General features: G+C 41.6%; 1 pseudogene; it reads right to left on the bottom strand.

Annotated features, from left to right (window-relative positions):
* The window catches only part of LOC146772868 (rho guanine nucleotide exchange factor 11-like), a 256,324-nt pseudogene extending 253,060 nt beyond the window's left edge, over positions 1 to 3,264 (bottom strand).
* Positions 3,265 to 9,632: the final 6,368 nt, after the last annotated feature.

The raw sequence follows: 9,632 nt of genomic DNA on the forward strand, positions 1-9,632 counted from the left end.
AAAAAGAACTACAACTTTGCATGAAAGTACATAACATATAGAATGATTATGACATGCATCATATAGTGGCTAACAAGCGAAGTAGACAGTTAGCAGTTTGCTGTTCTCCTGGTCTCTGAGGTAGCAGGGACAGCATACAAAAGAACGTAAATCTGGCAATATGAGCTAGGTCTGCCTTCTTGATTTCCTATCCCTTTTCCCACCTTCTAATCCCTCAGCTCAAAGAGGAAGCTGCTGGGGTCTCTAGTTGGAACTAGGGATAAACAATTCCAATACTACCATCAAGGAGCCTGCAAACTGAAGCATCAGGGAAGAAATTAAAGACAGGCCATAAGAGAGCTCATGTAGCTCAAGAAGAAGGTAAGTTAGGATCAGTGTTCCTTCAACAAAGCGTGTATGTTGCCTTCAATCAAGAAATATGAGGTGGAAAGTAGAGCCCCAGCACCATGTGGAGCGAAACAGCCATTAGAACGCGGGCTAAGCCATGCATGCCATTTCCCTGCAAGGGCAACCAAGCTTGCCTTAACCAAGCATATGCGTAGTTGAGGTATGCGTGTGGTCTAGATGCTGGAATGGGTGGGCCCAGGAACAGGAAGGATCGGGAGAGGACACAATGAGGTAAGTGGGGCTGGGGCCGGGTTATGGAGTTTTAAGGCTGATTAGGATGTTTTCAGGGCTCCAGGTGTCGGGGAAGTTTGTAGGGCTCAGGGGGTTGGGTAATTATTAGAGCTCAGGGGGGTCGGGATAGTTTTTAGGTCTTGTGGTGTTGGAGTAGTTTTTATGGGGTCATAAAGGGTTGGGTTAGTTCTTAGGGCTTGGGTGGGTAGTTTTTGCAGCTTGTGGGGGTCATGGTAGTTTTTAGGGCTCGGGGGCTCAAGTGTAAAAGTTACCACAAATGTCCCTTTACCAGTCATGCCTTTACCACAAAATTGCATGGTAAAGGCATAAGTGGTAAAGAATGAGTTGTTCAGATGCATTTGTGGTTAGGGCAGCATTGTGGAGGCACACATGGTTTAGCCATGCGTGCCTCTATCATACTACCCAATGTGGATCTCCTGTACTGGTCATGGTTGCTAAAAGTAAGGAGCTGGAATTAAACGTCAAACATGTGGAGGCTTTTTCATCAAACAAAACTCAACAATGGGAGTCAGCACTGGGCAGCTGGGACGTACAGATAGAAGCTGAAGCTGCACTGCTGCTCTGAGCCTTTAATGGTAAATCAACACCTTGGGACATGGCACTGGACATTCAAGGCTAAACCTGCACAAGACGATCTCTGCATAGGGAGAAATGATAGGCCATTTCATGCACCTGCACATGTACCGTGAGGCAGCATTGGGTATTTGAAGACATACTGTGCAGGGGGAACTGCACTGAGCATCTGAGGCTAATCTTCCACCAGAAACTTTGAGGCTAAGACTGAACTGGATAGAAATGGCTAGATTAGAACATTCAAAAACACAATTGAGCATGGACATGAGGGACAATGTGTGTGTGCTTGTGGCGCAGAACTCGGCCTACATGGGTACACCTCAATATACATAACCCTACACAAGTATATGGCTATGCATTGGCAACTGATTTTTGTGTCCGAGCATGTGTTGCTGGTGCCAGGGCACCTGAAAGCTGCAAAAATATTTACATCTCACCCCGGCCATTCCGGGCTGTATTAGACTTTTTTTTGCTGTAATTGAGCATTCATTGGCACATCCTCCTCTGGAATAGTTACGTGGAATTGAAGGCTAAAACTCTACGATGAATCTGCGACTTTGCTTTTGTAGTTATGACTTAGCACATGAGTTATGCCTGTTAGTGAGGGGATATCGATGGGCAATTGTAACAGCCATATTATCGGCTTATTGTTTCTAAATATTGATGAGAAGTTATGAAACAGTTACATAAAGATAGAGATCTGAGAAGAAACTGAGGACCATTAAACGACACATCAAGTTGATTTTCAATCTTGCAACTTTGGAAATTACGGTAAGTTTAATTATATGGAATGCACTGAAGTGAAGTATAAGGAACATTTAACTGGAAAATGATACAGGAGGACACATTTAATAAATTCAACCATGGAGCCTTGAGGAAGCGGGAATCCTTACACATGTTGAATGTATGCCGGCTGCAATCTTTGTGAAAAAAGAAGACACGAGAAGTTCAATATGACTGTTTTCATATAGTTGATGCCAGTTTAAAAGTGGTATTGAAATGGTACTGATGTTATCCAATCTAAAAAAAGATATATGTGAGATAAAAACTGTATTTGTTGGCCACATAAAAAATAATTCCCATCTAATCATGAGGCTACATTTAAATATTGTTAAGCTTAATAAATAGATTAAAGATTAGTATGATTTAATGTTTTGTCCATTGTGTATCTCAATTGTTTATAGAACTTTTATAGTTCCAGTAATGAGATGGTACCCATTACAAAGATTACTCTACCGTAGTGTACATTTATTTTACGTTGACGCCGGCTGAATTACCAACCAGTGGTGTTATACTGTAGCACGGCCACTAGAAAAAGTTCTTCGTTTTTTTCCTTTCATTCTCAACTGATAACTGAAGCTTACGGATGGCTATCAGACATTGTGTCTGACAATGGTCTCCCTGGACAATATCTGTGCTCACAGCTAATTATGGCCTTTACTGATTTGGTTTTGATTGTAGCATCAATGAACCCATTAGGAATGTCCTGAGCTCTTTCTCTAAATGAAATAAATGTTTCTAAAAGCAGAAAAATACTTCAGTATCCGAGAGCAGCTGTGAAAAAGAAAAAACCTAAGCCAACAAAGCCTTCCTTGTGAATGTACACCTTCCATGATTGAGCCACTTTCTAATGGTCGACAATTGGCGATGTTACACACATTACAAGGTATTGCCAATATAAGCTAATTTATAGAACATCCTCTATGATCTTCCTTACCTGCATCCCATTTTAAGGGTGTATGATGGGGTGGGGTTCACCAGAGACCTGGTGGTGGAAATCTTTGGGTAGTCATGATTTATTGGTAAAAGTACTTCTGTTTAACCAGAAAACCTCATAACAGTATTGACATCCAAAGTATAGCAATATGCATGCTGCATACATTATCTGTTTTAGGAAATCAACATCTTCACTGGTATGACTCTTACATCAATAATGGACAAGAGTCACTGAAGTTGAATAGTAAATTTTACCCCTCCGCAATCCAACAATTTCCATACTGTTGATTTGACTGGAGTGGGAATAGAAAATGTTACCCCTCCTGAGTACAACATTTTGCCTACATTTGTCTAAACTGTAGTGAGAATTGTAAATGCATTTTATAGTCTAGTTTATATTGTTTAAATGTATATTATTATGTTTTTGTTTATTGAAAATTATAATATTAATAATGTTTTTAACATGTAATGCATTTTTATTGAATTGCTATTTTGTATTTGGTTAAATTTTTTATTTGTAATGAAAATACATTTTTTAATATATTTTATGTTATATATATATATATATATATATATATATATATTTATATATATATATATATATATATAATTAAATATAAAACTATTATTAAACTAATAATGTGTATGTATAGTATAATCATTTTTGTAAAGGTAATAAGATTATATATATAAAAAATGATTATACTATACATAAAAATTATTAGTTTAATAATATTTTTTAATTAGCAATCTGTAAATAAATATATATATTAATATATGTGTGTTTTACTTTTTGAAAATAATTGTAATTGTTTTTTTTAACTATTACATATATATATATATTTACATTAGTGTCATTAATATATGTAATGTTTAATATTTACAATTATATATATGTAAAGAAACAATATGTTATACAATGATATAAGAGAATGATTTTTTTTCTCAAAATGTTTGTAATTTAGTATAGCATAACTATATTTTTGATATTGATATTTATATAACAATATTTTTGCATGGGGCTATTTTGGGGTTTCATATTTTGTCAGTGAACCGGGCCAAAAAAATTCAACATTAAAACTATAGGCAATGCATACTAATGTTCTGAGGAATGTGCACGTATACACAACTGTTATTTCTGCCCCGATAACCAGCTCACCTTCAACATTACAAATTGAATACTAAGGGGCTCATCACGATGTTGGAGTTGCCACCAACAGACAACATCTTGGACTCAGGTCTGACTGACCTGAGGTCGGCGGATCCGAAGGCCTGATTATGATGCGACTGACCACTGTTCGGTCAAATTCCCACTGTTCTCTATGGGAGCTTGTGTTACGGCCATAAAACGGCCATAATACAGGCTCCTATAAAGAAATGGGTGCATGTGTAAAACCATGCACAATGGTACCAACCATACAGTGCAGGGTTTCACAGGGAGAGGGTACCCTAGGTACCCCCTTCACCACGGACCTTAGACCACGGGGGCAAAGGGGCCCTGCTAGGTACCCCCAAAGTTACTTTCCGACAGCCTTTCCATGTCGGAAAGGCCGGCACAGAAAGGTTGTCAGAAACCAACATCGTGATACAGATGGTACAAACGCCATCCATAGGGGATTATGGTGCGGTTCCGATCGACAGGAACACTCCGAGCGCTGGACGGAACTGAGTCAGAATGACCGTCTGGTTTACATTCCGACCGCAAACTCTCAATCAGTCTTCGGGCCACAAACCGACCGAGTCTTCTGGAAAGTCTGACCACGGTTGGGAAGCTTCTGACTAGAGGTCAGAGGTTTTCCAACCAACATCATTATTGGCCCCTAAATAACAGCAAACATGCAACAAGCAGTGATAATAATGAACTCATAAAATCAAAAACATAAAAACCTGAATCAGAGTCAATACATTTTGGAAATGTATAGTTCATTGGGAAGTATTTTGTTTGTAATGGGTAGGTAACATGGAAGCAAGCATGGATTCCCACAGAAGGGTTATGGTGCCAAATGCTTTGAGACAATATCCTATTAGGCTGTGAATTCCTACAACTGTAGTCACTTTATAGATTATAGAATAGACTGCTACAGCAGAAGCATTCGCCTACCTTTCAGAGTCCAGAAGCTCTTCATGACGGCTTACTGTTGACAGCCACTGCAACACCCGCACTTGGCGGTCACACTGCTGGTTGTTCGCAAAGTGCAGAGATAGATTGCTCCGAGTCAAAGGATTAACTAGGTGCCAGACAAGAGGAAAAAATGTTATGTGTGCCCATAGTGACCATACATATTCTCAAGACAACCCTTCATGTTAATACTACTTGTGTATCTCACAACTAAAGCAGTGACAAATGATCTAGCTACAACAGCTGGTCATCATCTATATTTATATCAATGCATGATGGAGAAATATGTGAACTGCTTTGGGCTACAGTTCTCAGCCATTATAAACTACGTTTGTGTTTTATGCATTTATTCAACTATGGTCTCAATCTTCAAAATAAAAGGTGCTCTTTGAGGCAGTCCAAGGAGACTTAGTGGCGTATTTACAAGCCCCTATTGCAACCACGTCTCTTTTAGTGATGTTTTGGTGGTGATGGGAGGTTTGTTTTATTTACAAGGTAGCTTTAAGCAACTTAACGTGGCTTAATGCTGCCTTACAATTAAGGCACTCTTTCACGCTGCACTTAGCGTGAAAGGGGTGGGCAATGGGTGTTGTGGTGGGCGTTCCACCACAACACCCATTGATTTTGACGCTGCCCCCTATTTAGAAGAGCAGCATAAATAGGAGGCAGTGCCAAAATTAAGATCAGGAAAAATCTGGTCTTCAACAGGTGAAATTAGGAAAAATGCTTTATTTCTCCTTGTTTTTGCTGTTTCCATGTGTGCTGCATTGTGCAGCACACATGGAAACTGCAAAATGCCAATGTTTGTTTACCAGCAGGAATATCCCCCTTCCTGCACAATAACAATAATTTTTAAAAAATGCCGTTTTGCAACTTCTATGTGTTCTTCATTAAGCAGCACACATAGAAGTTACAAAACGGCATTTAAAGATTGTTTATGTGCAGGAAGGGGGACCTTCCTGCACATAAACAATCTTCCCCTCAACAAGGGCACCCTTGCACTATGGTGAAAGGGTGCATGCATGGCACTAGGCAGCTTAATTTAATACCAGCGCAGGGGGAAACGCAGGGCTGTACCGTATTCTTATAAATACAGTGCAGCGCTGTGTTTCTAAAATGACAAAGTGTGTTGTTAGCCTTCTTGGCTTAACAACACGATTCGCCACTTTCTAGTAAATATGCCCTCTTGTATCACAAAGGCGAGACAGAGTTGATTTCCGCTCTTTGTATAAAAGGTTCTCCTTTGCACTGTGTTGCAAGGCTTGCATATGTATTTTTCTAATGTTACCTATATTACAAGTCCGGTTGTATACTAACTTGGTCATTGCTTGTGGACTAAATGAATCAGAATGCGGGCGCAGGCCGAGAAAGCAGGCCACTAGTTTAAACAGTGCTGCTAAATCAAATGTGTGCTCGACTGCAATGCTTGTTTTTTCAGACTCATGTTAACAACCTGGAAAAGGAATATTTTCCTGATACACTTTTTATAAACACAACTATGGCAGCTGAAATATGCTATGAGAGAAATCTCAAATAGTGTATAACAATCTCACAGTGTAAAACACTAACCATTGTGTACTGAGTTCGGGGTAAAATGCAGGGTTCTACATGCCAACTGCAGATGTCTGACTCCTAGCACTTTTACCTACTTCAGCATAACTAGAAGATGGGTAGGAGACACTTGCCAGTTTTCCTTTTTTTTTAAAAAAAAGTCCTAAAATGTCCTTTTAGGGTTTAGCAAATGCACCATCTGTGAACACAGTGAGGTGGGGTGTAACACTACCCCTTCCCAGCATTGACAGCTTGTTGAAGACTGTTCACCATAACCCTCATCTTTATGCAGCAGATCCGTCAGGTTGACTGAACTTCTTTCAACAGTTAGGAGGAATCTGGTTGAACGTATGGGTGAGTGACTAATCTGTGTGAAAGTCTGTATCAGTCTGTCAGTTGGTGTGTAAGTGGCTGCATGGGTTGGTGAATAGGTACATGAGTATCTGTATGGGCTATTGATTGGTTGTCTGAGTACCTGTATGGGTGACAGAGTGTCTGTGTGTTGTGTGACCACCAGGCATTGATCTGATACAGACATTCCCACAGATTAGTCACTCACCCATACATTCACCCAGACACGTATAATCACTCTCTTATACAGTCAGTCACACACTGACAGAATCATCATATATATATATCACATTCTTAAACCTTTTAGAAACACTCCCAGTCACGGGATAATGTAATCCGGGATGTCATCAGTGATGTCATTTGAGATGTCATGTCACTCACCATGTCATGAGTGATGTAATATGTGAAGTCATCAGCAGTGCATTGCAGGAGCGTGAGTTATTGTTAGGTCAGCTAACTAAAACTGCTGAATTTCTCTGGTTTTGTATGAGTGGAAGAACCTGGAAAGTCCATCTGCATTGGCAGTCCCAGGTTGTGTTCCACTACAAAGTCCATTCCCTGTAGTGAGATAGACCACCCCAACAGTTTAGGATTTTCACCTTCCATTTGAATTAGCCATCTCAGAGGTCTGTGATCAGTTTGAACTAGGAAGTGAGTACCTTACAAGTATGGTCTCAGCTTCTTCAGGGACAAAACCACAGCAAAGGTCTCCCTCTCAATTGCATTCCAACGCTGCTCCCTGGGGAGAGGCCTTCTGCTTATAAAAGCAACAGGTTGGTCTTTGCCTTCATCATTGGTCTGGGATAGGACCACTCCTATCCCTAGATCAGAGGCATCATAGCCTCTTTCAGGGTGTCAGAAGCCTTTTGACAACTAACTGTCCAGTTTACATTTTTGGGCATGATCTTGGAGGTGAGTTCTGTGAGGGAAACCACAATGGACCCATATACCTTCAGAAACCTCCTGTAGTACTCAGTCAAGCCAAGGAATGCCCTGACTTGGGTTTGGTTGTTGGAGCTGCCCAGTCCAGGATGGCCTGGATCTTGGGCTGTAAGGGTTGTACCTGGCCTCCACCAGCAAGGTGGCCCAAGTACACCACAGTTCCCTGCCCTATCTGGCATTTGGGTGCCTTGGTAGTTCAGCCTGCAGTTTGCAGGGCATTTAAAACCTTCCCAAGGTGAATCAGATGATCCTGCCAGGTGGAGCTAACAACAGCAATATCATCTAGATAAGCTGCACTAAAGGATGCCAATCCAGCAAGGGCTTGGTTCACCAACCTCTGGAAGGTGGCAGGGGCATTCTTTAAACCAAAGGGCATACCAGTAAACTGATAATGCCCGTCAGGTGTGGAGAATTCTGTCTTTTCTTTTGCTCCTGGACCATGCCAATTTGCCAGTACCCTGCAGTTAAGTCAAAGGTACTTAGAAATGTGGCTGTACCCAATTTGTCTATCAACTCATCTGCTCTTGGGATAGGGTGAGCATCTGTCTTGGTGACAGAGTTGAGTCCTCTATAGTCCACACAGAACCTCATTTCTCTCTTTCCACCCTGTGGATGAGGTTTGGGGACTAGAACCACTGGGCTGGTCCAGGAGCTCTCAGAGGGTTCAATAACCCCTACCTCCAGCATCTTGCTGACTTCTGCTCTGATGCTTTCCTTGACTTGATCAGACTGTCGATAGATTTTGTTTTTGACAAGTGAACTGTCCCCAGTGTCTACATCATGGGTACACCAGTTTTTCTGGCCAGGGGTGAAGGAAAAGAGCTTAGCATACTGCTGCAAGACTTGCTTGCAATCAGTCTGCTGTTGGGCAGAGAGGGTGTCTGAAAAGACAACTCCATCTACTGACCCATCTTTTGGGCTGTATGAGGGGAGGTCACGGAGAGGTTCACTCTCTGTCTCCTTATCCTCATCAGTCACCATCAGCATGGTGATGTCAGCCCTGTAATGGTAGAGTTTCAGGCAGTTCACATGGATAACCTTTTGGGTGTCCCGCTTGTGCCCAGGTCACCAAAGTAGGTGACCTCACTCTTTTTTTCTAGGATAGGGTAAGGGCCACTCCATCTGTCCTGGAGAGCCCTTGGTGGCACTGGCTCCAAAACCCACACCTTTTGCCTAGGTTGAAATTCAACCAGTGCAGCTTTTTGGTCATACCAGTGCTTCTGAAGCTCCTGTCAGGCCTAAAGATTTTTGAATGCCTTTTCCATGTACTCAACCATTCTGGACCTTAGGCCAAGCACATAGCCCACAATATCTTGTTTGGGTTCTTGGAGAGTCTTCTCCCAACCCTCTTTTACAAGACAGAGTGGTCCCCTCACAAGATGGCCAAACAGATGTTCAAAGGGGGAAAACCCTACTCCCTTCTGTGTCACTTCTCTGTAAGCGAAAAGCAGGCAGGGTAAGAGGACATCCCATCTCCTTTTGAGTTTTTCAGGGAGCCCCGCAATCATGCCTTTCAATGTCTTGTTGAATCTCTCAACAAGGCCATTGGTTGGTGGGTGATAGGGTATAGTAAACTTGTACTGCACTCCACACTCTTTCCACATGTGTTTTAGGTAAGCCGACATGAAGTTGGAATCTCTGTCTGAAACCACCTCCTTTGGAAACCCTAACCTGGTGACGACACCAATGAGGGCCTCGGCTACTGCAGGAGCTGTAGTAGTCCTAAGGGGAATTGGTTCAG

The sequence above is a fragment of the Triturus cristatus genome, chromosome 12, assembly GCF_964204655.1.
Source record: "Triturus cristatus chromosome 12, aTriCri1.1, whole genome shotgun sequence".
NCBI lineage: Eukaryota > Metazoa > Chordata > Amphibia > Caudata > Salamandridae > Triturus > Triturus cristatus.